The following is a 12,996-nucleotide window of genomic DNA, read 5'->3' as shown; positions in this document are numbered from 1 at the left end:
TGCATACTGTATCTCTCGTGTTATGTATGGTTTTCAATTCACATGCGCCCTGTCCAATACAAGCTCACGAAGAGAGGATTCCAGGAATAGCCCTTATGACTCCTATGTGACTGTCAACCTGCAGAATGAAGAATGAAAGGGGCAACTCGCTCTTTGGCTAGTCACCGACTGGACCAATGTATCACAGATATGACAAGAGACATTCTCTCAGACAGCCATTTAAACCGCATTCAGTTGATGGTTTCAAGGAGAGAGAGCTCTCAACAATGGACCAGGTCGACTGACAATAAAGCCAGATATCGATGAAATCTTTGGGGACATCACGACATAGCCATGTTATCCATGAAGCAAATATGCATCTATTCATGAAACTACACAAACATGCACTAGTTTATTGCCTGCGGACATGAAAAACATGCTTATTACTCCTGTAGGTAGAGGACGGATACATGTACATAATGCTAAGAACCTTTACTTTCTTTCACCAAAGCGAAAACGCAAGATTGTCACGATATATTATGCAGCCCAAGCAAGTCAGGGATCTCTTTCCCTTGAAATGAATGTGGCACACAATAAAACCGCTTTTTTATTTTTACAATCCCACTTGGTTTTAAGGAGGCCCCCAACCCGTCTCGCACCCAACCTCCACCAGCACCCCGCGCCACAGTAGACCAGGAACCAGGCCGGTGTGTTATCAATGAATATTTATTAATTTGTGATTTAATGGGAAAATTGAATACACTGTTACAATAGCCACCAAGGTGTGGAAACACAACTTCAGAGTACTTTTAGTCAAGTGGCACACTAAGACAACTCAACAGGTATGGCACACAGATTTACTTTACTGATTTCACCACTACTATCACCAGTCCAAAACACCATGAAAATGAATGCAATCCACCGGACAAGGATTCTTGAGTCCCAGCAACCCGCACCCCCACCCCTCCCAGACCTCCACTGTGCTTGTCAGCTTTGAATGGAAGGCAGTGGCAGGGAATGGGAACACCAGGTTAAAATTGGATTTGCCAGCAATGAATGAGAAAATTTGTTTTTCTGCAACAGGTAAAATGTGTTTCTACTTAGTTAGGACAACTGCTTTGAGACAGCACAAAAGGGTACTTTGTGCTGCTTAGACTAGAACCCAAACAGGGCTTTAGAAAAGACAAGCCAGCACACAATAGGAAAATCGTTTTTGGTACATGTAACGCATGTGCAAATAAAAAGGAAATGCATTAGGAAATTTGCAATCAAAATATAGTAGGGGAAGAGGGATAGACTAGGAAAAAAGGATAAGTTAAATTTCCAGGGAAATTAAAATGCAAATGCACTAGTTTTTACTAAGGCTGCAAATGACAGACACGCTTTAAGCAATGGGGAAATCACAATGGGAAAAACGGTTTTCAGTTAAAATGACAGAGGCACATAACAGGCAGGCTCCGGGCAAGGAGATTACTCACAATAAGAAATCGGTTTGGGTTCAAAATGACAGATGCAAATAGAAATTCATTTTGTAAAACACCATTTAAACACACGGACAAATTCGTTTTTAGCTGATAATGAAATTAATTCTTTGGGGAAACACTTTAAAAACAATTCTTACTATCTCGTTCCGTGAAATGTGGAAATGAACTGATTTACTGAACACTAATATACTAGGGATCTACACAAGCAACTGGAGATTCTTCAATGGGAAATGACTGAAATGCACCGGCAAACACAAAGGATTTTCACTGAGAACAATTACTACAATGCACAGACAAGTGAAATATCTTTCACTGGAAAAATGACTGAATTACACAAATAGGATAGGGGGGGTTTCCATGGGGGAATCTCTATGGTAATGCTGAAGAAGATAGGGCTTATTTAATCTATTGCTGGGGATGTATATACTTACAGGAGAGGGATTGACGGAAATCAAGGGAGCAGCAGGGCATCACGGCAGGGAAAATCAAGGGGTCAGTCAAGGCCTCTCTCTGTCCTCCAAAAAGGACCCACTCCAGCTCCTGGCTTCACTCCAAGATTGAGGCCCAACTTTGCAAGTATGGTTCCAGATTTGGTCAGCTGCACATCTCAAGATTTGGTAGGGAGAGTCCTGATTTGAGGCGGAGTGACCTATTTATAAGGCAAGTGATGTCACTGATTTGTCATAGTTCACACAGAATTGAAAGGGCAGTTCAAGGGTTCCCTCCCATCGGTGGGCCAATAAGTCCAAAGACACTGGGAGTGTTCTGGGTAGCCAAGGGAGGCTACCCCATCAATCATCTAACTGGGACAGGGGGCTGGGTCTGGTTTTTGCACATGGAAATCTCACTGTATGACAAATGCCCTTTCTCATCATAGACACACATGCCACCATATTTTAATACTACATTTTTCAGGGAATCGCATAAACCTTGTTTGATGTCTGTGCGACCTGCTGGTGCAAGCTACAGTATTTTCTCGTTTTCTCCCAAACTATATTAATGAAAAATATGGCACTCAGTGGGCGAAAGATTAATAACTTTTCTCAAATTTGTATGGTCCACACATTTATGCATAGATCACAATCAGGTTTTTCCTCGTAACTTTCAGTATGTTGGGGTCAACAATTATTTTGGCTCACCAGAAGCAGATTGCTGACAGCTTTCCAGAAATACGAACATGTAACCATGTACTATCAATATGTTAATGTTAAAGGATATTTGTACCGTGCACTATCACCACCGGAGTGGTCCCCTGGCGCTCTGGCGGCTCTGAAAGAGGGGAGGGTTGAGTTAGTGGGTCGAAGCAGGAAAAGTGCAAGAGAGCAGTGATGTGCTGTTGCCGTCCTCAGCGCGGTGGGTCCGTTGGCTGGGCCTGGGGTGTTTGCGGCCGGTAGTCGTCGTGTACTGTTGTGCGAATCTATGTGTGTTTTTGTTTTGTTGTTGCAATGTAGTGAAGTTTGTGCGGTTTGTTGTGCTGTAGGTTTTGGTTGTGTTTTGGATTGGAGTTTGAGAGGTGTATGCAGAAAGGGAAATTGTTAGTGGGGTTGGTTAGTTTGCATCTATGTCCTGAATTGAGGTGCTCGGCTTGCGTAATCTTCATTGATGCGCCTCTGTCCTGATCTGGGTCCGGCTGGCAAACAAGGTTCCTTACTTCTCTTGCGCCCACCTCTATCACTTTCCCTCATAGCCCCTCCTGTCCTCCCTTCATGGTCCTGTGGCCAGTGCACCCGCTGATGTCAACATCTTAGGTAGTGTGGTGATTTCCAATATCTCGACAATTCCACAACGCTGTGGCGCCTGGCGGTAACTAACGGGAGGGCCAGAATATTGCCAAAGTCATTTCATAAACAGCCTATCTCCTATTCTGTGCAATGGTTGCGCCACTGCTCCTCAATTCTGGCCCCCCACCCTTGGAAGGGATCTGGTCTTTGCTCTGATGTAAAGAGAAGTTCCTGTGCTTAGATTAGCCAGATGCTTTAAGGGCTAATGGCCAGCTTTATTACAGCCTAAGTGGTTTTAGACATAAAACACTGGGAGCAGGAGAATTTTATTATCTCGTCCCCCGCACAAAGGAGCCCTCCCAGCATTAGGTTTGTATTTTTAACAGAATGGGCTCATACTTGAAGAAGGAACAGACTTTCATTCCCATGACAGTGGGCCTTTGAAATCTAGTTTCACACTTGAAACCCACAGCAGAGAAATGAAAACAGGATTCCAGCCTGCCCCTCACTGCAAGCATTTTACTTTTAAATCAACTTTAGCAAATGCACACAATCTAAACACGTAAACCCATGCAAAAGTAATTTCCTGCAAACAGTGATCATAGAAGGGCAATATTATACACATTTTAAAAGACTTTAGCTGTACATGTGAATGCTTAAAGAGTTGATTTTGACTGCACAATTGCAATGTCTTTTGTCAATGCCAGCCATGAATGGCTTTCACTTTGCTGCCATTCCACATCTCCATGTAGATTCTGCAAATTAATGTTTCCTCTTGTGATGGGCTCATGATGCACAAACTTAAGTTCCTCTATTATACATCTTGCGCACATTTTCATGAGCATGTCCTGAATATAAAGGGAAAAACAGATTTGTGCACACAATTATTTCTGTCACAGTAAACAGCTCCATTCTGCTGGCTTGCACACAATCTTGGCATTTTGCTTTCACATTCTAGACACTGCTGTTTCTGACAACAGGACATCAGCCATTTCAGACTTTTTTTTCAAACGTGGTCTCATGTCTTTCCCTTCTGTGAGGCAATGAACATTTTTAGGCACGTTTTTATGCCTAATTGAGCTCCTTTTTGCTTTGAAATTGCAGTGCCTTATTTTGCACATTGCTCCAGTGCAGGCCTTTCATTTTGGGGAGCCCTCATAGTGACTCTGGCCTGTAATTATGGCATTCAGGGTTATTTCACTCCACAAGATGCAGAATATACGCGGACCAAGCTTGCATATGCTTTATTGCCACTAATTATAAGAAGCTATGAAGACACATAGGGAACCTATAGGGTGACTGAATTGAATCAGGGTGGAAAGACAGGCCTCAGATACGGGTCTATGTCATTTCATTGACACCCCTTTTTTTACGACAGGTGTTTTTCCGCAGAATGGTTGCCGAAAAAACATTGAAAATGTACAATTATTTTTGGGGGGGTCCCCTCCGACCCAAGTGCCCCATCTTTCACCTTTTTTTTTTTTTTACCCCTCACCCTTTATATGTTCTTTCTCACCCCCCAAAATAATTTTGAAACTTTTTTTGCCAAAAATTCTGCTGAAAAACACTTGTCGTAAAAAAATGGGTGTCAATGAAAGTATGTCATACCCTCAGATACATGGAAAGGGAGACATGATTCCTGCAGCACATCGTGCAGAGCTGGTGCGCATACCCAAGCACAGGGGCAGGTGGAAAATTCCTGGTTCCCGAGGCAGCAAGCCATCTACAAGAATTCAGAATAAAATCCTCATAATTGCAGAAAGAAGGGCTTCATTTTGAAGTCCTCTCACTCGTGACCCAACATGGCAGGACAATGCTCTTTTACTTGTGGTGGGAAGAGATGCTGCTCCCAGCGAGACAGAGTGGAATGATACAAGTGTTGTCCACTAAAACTGAAAACTGCTGGAACTATCTCAGGCTTAGGTGATCAGACAGTGGTAACAATATGGAACACAGAGCATTTTCATTCCCATCACCTTAAAAAGGTACACTCAGTTCTGTGAGCAGACAGGGTCCCAGGCCTGGGTGGACCCGCTCTAGCCAATCCAGAAGTTCCATTTGTGAGGTGGCATAAAATGTTGCACTTCCTGCGACCATGCAACAGTGTAGTTGGTAACATTTAGGGGTAGTCTCAGGCAGAACAACCCGATATGGAGAACCAATAAATATACTAATGTATAGTTTTCATATATGTAGTTAGCCCTAACTGATCAATGGGGACACCTTGTAGGTTTTTAGGGTGGACCTGAGTTTGTAACGTCATACTTGTATAAAACCGTATGACACAGGCTCAAACGCTGAGAATGCTGGAGAATGATTTGTCCTGTATGATCACTGTCTGTGTTGGATAATAAAGACAGTATACTTTGCCCCATGACAGAGTTTTCCATACTTGCGGTGGAGTCTCTTTGATGGGCCCAAGTTTCTCTGCTAGGTATCTGGACAAATACTGTGAGGTCCCATCCGCAGGTTCTTAACACTGGTGTTACATGCTGTGTCTGTTGGTGACATGTGATGTCTACATGGTGGTAGTCCTGTGTTGGTGTACTGCTCTGGTGTATGTGGCATGCTGGGTTGACTATCAGAAATCTGTATGCTTCTGGGTGCTCTGGTTCACCATTGAGGAGTAAATGTATTATACCTGCTACCCTGTGGATCATTTTAAACATTTACCAGCCTGCTGCCTGCTGCTGCTAGACAACTCGCGTTCAGCAGTCAAGACCACGTTGAATAGCGCTCGCTTCCTGGAGGAGGCGGAGCGCGGTCACGCTCACGTGACAGACCGTGTGATTAACTGCACGCATAAAGCAGTACACAAACCGCCCGAGCGACGAGTATACCTGCTACCCTGTGGATCATTTTAAACATTTACCAGCCTACTGCCTGCTGCCACTAGACAACTCGCGTTCAGCGGTCAAGAACACGCTGAATAGCGCTCGGTTCTTGGAGGAGGCGTAGCGCGGTCACGCTCACGTGACAGACCACGTGACTAACTGCACGCATAAAGCGGAACACAAACCGCCCGAGCGGCGAGTATACCTGCTACCATGTGGATCATTTTAAACATTTACCAGCCTGCTGCCGCTAGACAACTCGCGTTCAGCGGTCAAGACCATGCTAAATAGCGCTCGCTTCCTGGAGGAGGCGGAGCACAGTCACGCTCACGTGACAGACCACGTGACTAACTGCACGCATAAAGTGGAACACAAACCGCCCGAGCGGCGATTATACCTGCTACCCTGTGGATCATTTTAAACATTTACCTGCCTGCTGCCGCTAGACAACTTGCGTTCAGCGGTCAAGACCACCCTGAATAGCGCTCGCTTCCTGGAGGAGGCGGAGCGCGGTCACGCTCACGTGACAGACCACGTGACTAACTGCACGCATAAAGCGGAACATAAACCGCCCGAGCGGTGAGTATACCTGCTACCATGTGGATCATTTTAAACATTTACCAGCCTGCTGCCGCTAGACAACTCGCGTTCAGCGGTCAAGACCACGCTAAATAGCACTCGCTTCCTGGAGGAGGCGGAGCGCGGTCACGCTCACGTGACAGACCACGTGACTAACTGCACGCATAAAGTGGAACACAAACCGCCCGAGCGGGGAGTATACCTGCTACCCTGTGGATCATTTTAAACATTTACCTGCCTGCTGCCTGCTGCCGCTAGACAACTTGCGTTCAGCGGTCAAGACCACCCTGAATAGCGCTCGCTTACTGGAGGAGGCGGAGCGCGGTCACGCTCACGTGACAGACCACGTGACTAACTGCACGCATAAAGCGGAACACAAACCGCCTAAGCGGCGAGTATACCTGCTACCCTGTGGATCATTTTAAACATTTACCAGCCTGCTGCCTGCTGCCGCTAGACAACTCGCGTTCAGCGGTCAAAACCACGCTGAATAGCACTCGCTTCCTGGAGGAGGCGGAGGACGGTCACGCTCACGTGACAGACCACGTGACTAACTGCACGCATAAAGAAGAACACAAACCGCCCGAGCGGTGAGTTTACCTGCTACCCTGTGGATCATTTTAAACATTTACCAGCCTGCTGCCACTAGACAACTCGCGTTCAGCGGTCATGACCCTGCTGAATAGCGCTCGCTTCCTGGAAGAGGCAGAGCGCGGTCACGCTCATGTGACAGACCACGTGACTAACTGCACACATAAAGCGGAACACAAACTGCCTGAGCGGCGAGTATACCTGCTACCCTGTGGATCATTTTAAACATTTACCAGCCTGCTGCCGCTAGACAACTCGCGTTCAGCGGTCAAGACCACGCTGAATAGCGCTCGCTTCCTGGAGGAGGCGGAGCGCGCTCACGCTCACGTGACAGACCATGTGACTAACTGCATGCATAAAGCGGAACACAAACCGCCCGAGCGGTGAGTATACCTGCTACCCTGTGGATCATTTTAAACATTTACCAGCCTGCTGCCGCTAGACAACTCGCGTTCAGTGGTCAAGACCACGCTGAATATCGCTCGCTTCCTGGAGGAGGCGGAGCGCGGTCACGCTCACGTGACAGACCACGTGACTAACTGCACGTATAAAGCAGAACACAAACCACCTTTACAGCGTTAAGCCCGGCGGGGTAAAGGGTGCTGTCTGTTGTGCGGCTGTTTGGCGCTGTGGTGCACTACCACAACTTCGTGGCAGATGTTTGATATTTTAATAATCATTATTTGTAGCTGATTATTTTATATTGTATCTACGCTGCCCATAACTCACACCTCAGTAGATTGGCGTATACCTGTTGAACAGGCTTTTAATGAGACTGCGGAGTTCCCCCCTTGTGGAAGATATGGCTGACCAGGACGGTTCATATCTGGGTGGAGGGGGTGAGGCAGGGTTAGCTGCACCCAATACCCCTGCCCCAGTACCATCTCAGCCAGTCCCGATGATCACTCATGCCCTTATCCACACGGATAGACAGCAAATAATGGAGGGAACTGCCCCCTCCTTTCTCATCCAAAAGTGAATGGAAACGAGGGTTGGAATATACATTAATGACAAAGAAGATCCAGAGCAGGATAAATGATCATTTCCTTAGGAAAAGAAATAAGAGTACTAATGATTTAGCTGACATAAATAATTCTACATGGCGGCTTTCTGATCATAACCAAGAGTATGAACAAAGAATTACTCTTACAGAACGCCCCCAGGCCAATCTATTGCCATCGGACGCAAGTCTAGATATCAGGTCAAGATCGCCTTCATCTCAGGACCAACAAGTGGGGCCCACAATCACCTCTTTAGATGGACCTTCTCCAGCGAGTGAAAGTACACTGGCAGCTCTGAGTTTCGTCCTAAATTCCTTGGTTTCAGTTTTTGAACTTTTAAAAACAGAAGTACAAACTCAAGCAGGCCTTCTGCTGGAACTCTCTAATGAAGTATCCAAGAATGAATCAACAATGACAGCGGTGAATAACATCACGAACACTCTTTTGGTTCCGACCCTAAAAGAAACACAAATAGAGGGAGTGAAACAAGGGCTGGACATTGCCCAAATCCACATCTTATTAAAAGAGGAGACAAAGGGTAATATTGTAACACATGAGCTCTTACAAAAATCTCCCTTTGGAAATTCAAAACCTCAAAATCCAGGGTCAGACCTCAAGTGAGGAAGGTTCAAATTATTATTTTGATGACACCCCATTGTCAGAATCAGTCCTAGATGAATTTAGAAGACTGGCAAATGTAGACATCGAAGAAATAGAAGAGATTTTAGACAGTCCATCAAAGGCAAATGCCCAAACCTCACAGGATTGTTCCAGTAGCGAAGCAAACCAGAGCCCAGGGGCCTCCCAGAACCCCAAAAGAAGAAAGCAGCAAAAACGGAAAAAAGGCGGCAGTGCTAAGGATACTTCCTCACATACGCAGTTGGAAAAAACGCAGAAAAGAAAAAAGTATCAGAAAAAAATAGCCTAAAAAAAAACAGGAACAAACCTATTCCTGAAAAATTTGGCAATACCAACTGGTGAGAATCTATCCGAAACTACTGTGTCCGCATCTTCAGCTACAGAATCATCACAGAGTTTAAATCCTACTCAATCTATTTCCAATAAATGGGTCTCTGGGAAAAATGGGAAAAAAAGGCTCCTGTAAGATGTAACTAAGGACTCAATGGCCCGAAGGCACAGACTTCAAATACTGGTATGCAAACCGAACCTACAATTCCTCTGATCGCAGCTCCAAATAATCAGAATCAAAATTTGGGCCAAACAAACATCAAGATAGCCCCAATATTTTTAAAAAACATGGCACAAAGGGGAAAAAAGCCATAGCCAGTTCGGAGATCTTACAAAAAAATACAAACAACAGAGTCAAACTGGCTCCAATCTTCTTGAAACCAGTGGCAAAACTAGCACCCTCAATATCCACCAGCGTCCCCTTCTACCCGTCCCACATCCAAGATGAGGTGCCATCAAGGCTCATATCAAGTGAGATGGATTGTTGGAATGGCTTAGGGAAATTTTGAAATCTCGAGCCATTTCCCCACAGGGGACAAAGAGAGGAGCTAGATGGAATCTATCCTAATACAGCTGCAAGTGGAATTTAAGATGGACAATTTTACAATTCCGGAGGCTTTGCTTGGACTTGAGAGACATAACAAGAATAAATCACTTTGCAGATCAGTGCTATTGTCGGAAATTTAAAAAACTACAATCTGTTTCTCTTTAGTCAGAAGACATAGAGTACGTCAAATGTCCGGCAAATGATGATAAATTCTATGTGGAGATCGGTTTAAACTCAAGAAAAGCCCAACAGGCCCTTTTCAACAACAAAAATGAGCTTGCTAGAGAAGGCCTGCAGGTATATGAATCAGAGGAGGAAGGCAGGCTTGGAAATCACCCTAGTACAAAATGGATGGGGTCGGAGGATGCAGTCAACCTCGCTGGAGCTGCCGGAACATCAAGAGAGTTAGCAAGGATTACGGCACCTGGGTTCAAGCTAAATGAGAATCTTATACCAAAACTCCCCGAGATTATCTCACAAATCTTTCTGAAACTTGGAGAAGAGCAAAATAGCCTTTAGGCACAAGGGTTTAAGACTAGTCTCCTGGAATACGAGAGGTCCTAGCTTCTTGAAAAAAAAGAAACTAAAAAATTATCTTTTTGAACACAATGACATCTTGTTATTCCAGGAGACTTGGCTAGTCAACCCTTTAGAGATAGAGGGTTTCACAGTTTTAAATCTCCGGGCCTCGCAAAAGTTGAAAGGAAGACCGGCAGGAGGACTTTTAATAGCACTTAAAAACTCCAGTATTAAAGAGATTTCACCTCTGTGCAATAATGAGGTGGGCAATCAAGCCTGTAAAGTAGAATTGGAACTGGATGTCCCTCGTGCAACCTTGGTGCTTATTAATATTTACTGGAACCCTACCAGTATAAGCCTTCAAGATTTCATAGAAATCCTGTAGTCTACTCTCACGCCGGTGAAGATCGACTATGAGGGAGCCCATATTATTCTCGCAGGGGATCTTAACACAGATCATATCAGCCCAGGGAGAGCCCAGGGAGAGCGAAGAATGGGCAAGCCAAGTCGAGTACACTGCGGAAGGGTAAAATTTGGAGTGATTTCCTATCATCTTGGGATTTTGAAATTATATATGAAAAAAATAGGGGAGTGGAAAAAGCAGGACCAACATGGCGTCAAGGGTCTTCTCAATCCACCCTAGATTATATCTTTGTTTCTTCTGGTCTTTCAGTTCACTGCCCCAGCCTCACTCTAAACTGGGATTGGGTTAGTGTGAGGCTGTGATGGGGTTAGTGACCACGCAAGTTTGGAACTCTTGTTCTCTGAAATTTGTTATCCAAGCGAGGTAAAGGCTGCAGGTAAACAAACACATTTCCACCATTTTGATGAAGAAACCTACAACAAGAAGAGATCTTTGCGACAAACACTACGCTGTATAAGAAAAAATGAGGTTGAGGACCCCTCCGTCTGCATGCAAAAACTCAAGAAGGCTAAACAAACCTACATAAATTGGACAAAGAACCATAAACATCAAAAATTGCAAGAAGATGGGGAGAGAATGCTCTATCTCCTCAATGCTAATAACTGTAGAAATTTCTGGGCGGTGCTAAACCAACTGGAGACTTGCCATAACAGCTCCCTCTGTAACCTGGTCCCAGAGCACCAATGGGTGGACTATCTGTCCAAAAACTTTTGAATCATCGGGATCCAGGGATTTCATCTTGCCTAATACCAGTTGGTCCCTGACATTTAACGAACAAGACATTGAGGATCTTATAGCATCTTCCTCTACGTCGAAAGCGGCAGGCCCTAATGGCCTCACCTATCAGGTGTTAAAAAAAACAAACACAATTATGGGCAAAGCTGTTATATCATCTCTTTCAGGAAATCCTCAAGATCAGGGTCTTCCCTCCATCGTGGAAGTGTGCACTAGTTATCCCGTTCTTTAAGGGGGCGATAGGTTAAGCCCAGCAAGCTATCGACCTATCGCCCTCCTGGATATAGACAGCAAACTCTTTATGCGATTGTTGCTGAAAGAACTTACATCGTGGGTGGACTCCAGGTAGATCCTCTCCCAGAATCAAACGGGTTTCAGGAAAGGACTCTCTACTAGCCTAAACGGGCTTATTTTGAACTTACTCAGTGAAAGATCTAATGAGAAAGAGAGCTCCCCGATATACGGGGCCTGGGTTGATCTGTCCAAAGCATTTGACTTAGTGGACAGATCCCTTCTTTGGCAGAAGCTCTATAGTTGGGGGATTCCAGCTCCCCTTTTGGCTATGCTCATAGAGTTGCATAAGAACACTACCATAAGGGTGAGGTTGGATGATCTTGGCAATTTGTCAGAGGTAATACAGGTTCTCAAAGGAGTACGGCAAGGGTGTTTGGGTGCACCTCTTTTTTTCAACTTATTCTTGGCAGATCTTGGAGAATTCCTCGCCTCTTCATCAATGGCCTGTCCTAGGATTAATGGTAGAAGACTACATTGGTTGGCCTATGCGGACAATCTAGTCCTGTTGGATGGTTCAGCGATTGGTCTGCAGCAGCTTTTGTCCAAACTTAGTGAATATGCCAAACTAAATGGACTCTTGTTGAATCCGCTGAAGTCCAAGATCCTTATATTTAGACATTCTAAAAAAAAATCTGTCCTCTAGGAACTGGATCTTGGATGGTAAAATAATCCCTGGTGTTGATGAACTCTCCTATCTGGGCTATGAAACTCTAGCTTCCCCAGCCATGAACAAGGTGATACCAGTTATCCTTGAAAAAACCTCCAAAAGTATTGCACAGATGAAGAATTTGAATGGAAAATTCTGCAAATTCTCAATACTCCCACTTATTAAATTCTATATAGGTAAAGAAGTTCTGGTTCTCCTTTATGGCCTGGAAGCAATGCCCTTGCTTTGGAACTATGATTGGAACAAAATAGAGGGCCTCTTGTGGAAAACATATTTACATCTTCCAATATGTACCCCACTTGTTGGTCTGAGATTTGAATTGGGACCGATTTCCTTGGGCTGTCGAGCGGATTGGAAACTCCTGTCTCTATATCGTAATATAATAACAGCAAGTCAGACTACCCTCTATTTCGACGTAAATGAACATCTCAAAAAAGCAAAGTCGAAACAACTCATTGGGTTGGAGAAAAAAGTGGGAGGTATTTTACTTAGGTTGGATTTAACAACAGAAACTCTTGCTCAAAACCCTATGAAAGGAAAAAAAACAACTAGAAATGACAGACTGGATCCAAACAATCGACGGAGTAAGGAACCTTAATCCACCAAATCTTTTCTTGAAGGTAGATAGAAAGCTTGGTACCCTTCCACTCTA

General features: G+C 44.6%; 1 protein-coding gene across 1 annotated transcript in view; it reads right to left on the bottom strand.

The window, feature by feature from the left end:
* Positions 1-12,996, bottom strand: part of PEMT (phosphatidylethanolamine N-methyltransferase) — a 1,987,238-nt gene that overhangs the window by 1,724,459 nt on the left and 249,783 nt on the right. The window lies entirely within an intron of this gene.

The sequence above is a fragment of the Ambystoma mexicanum genome, chromosome 2p, assembly GCF_040938575.1.
Source record: "Ambystoma mexicanum isolate Mex_15411 chromosome 2p, UKY_AmexF1_1, whole genome shotgun sequence".
NCBI classification, from domain to species: domain Eukaryota; kingdom Metazoa; phylum Chordata; class Amphibia; order Caudata; family Ambystomatidae; genus Ambystoma; species Ambystoma mexicanum.
This window is presented reverse-complemented; position numbering and strand designations above follow the sequence as displayed.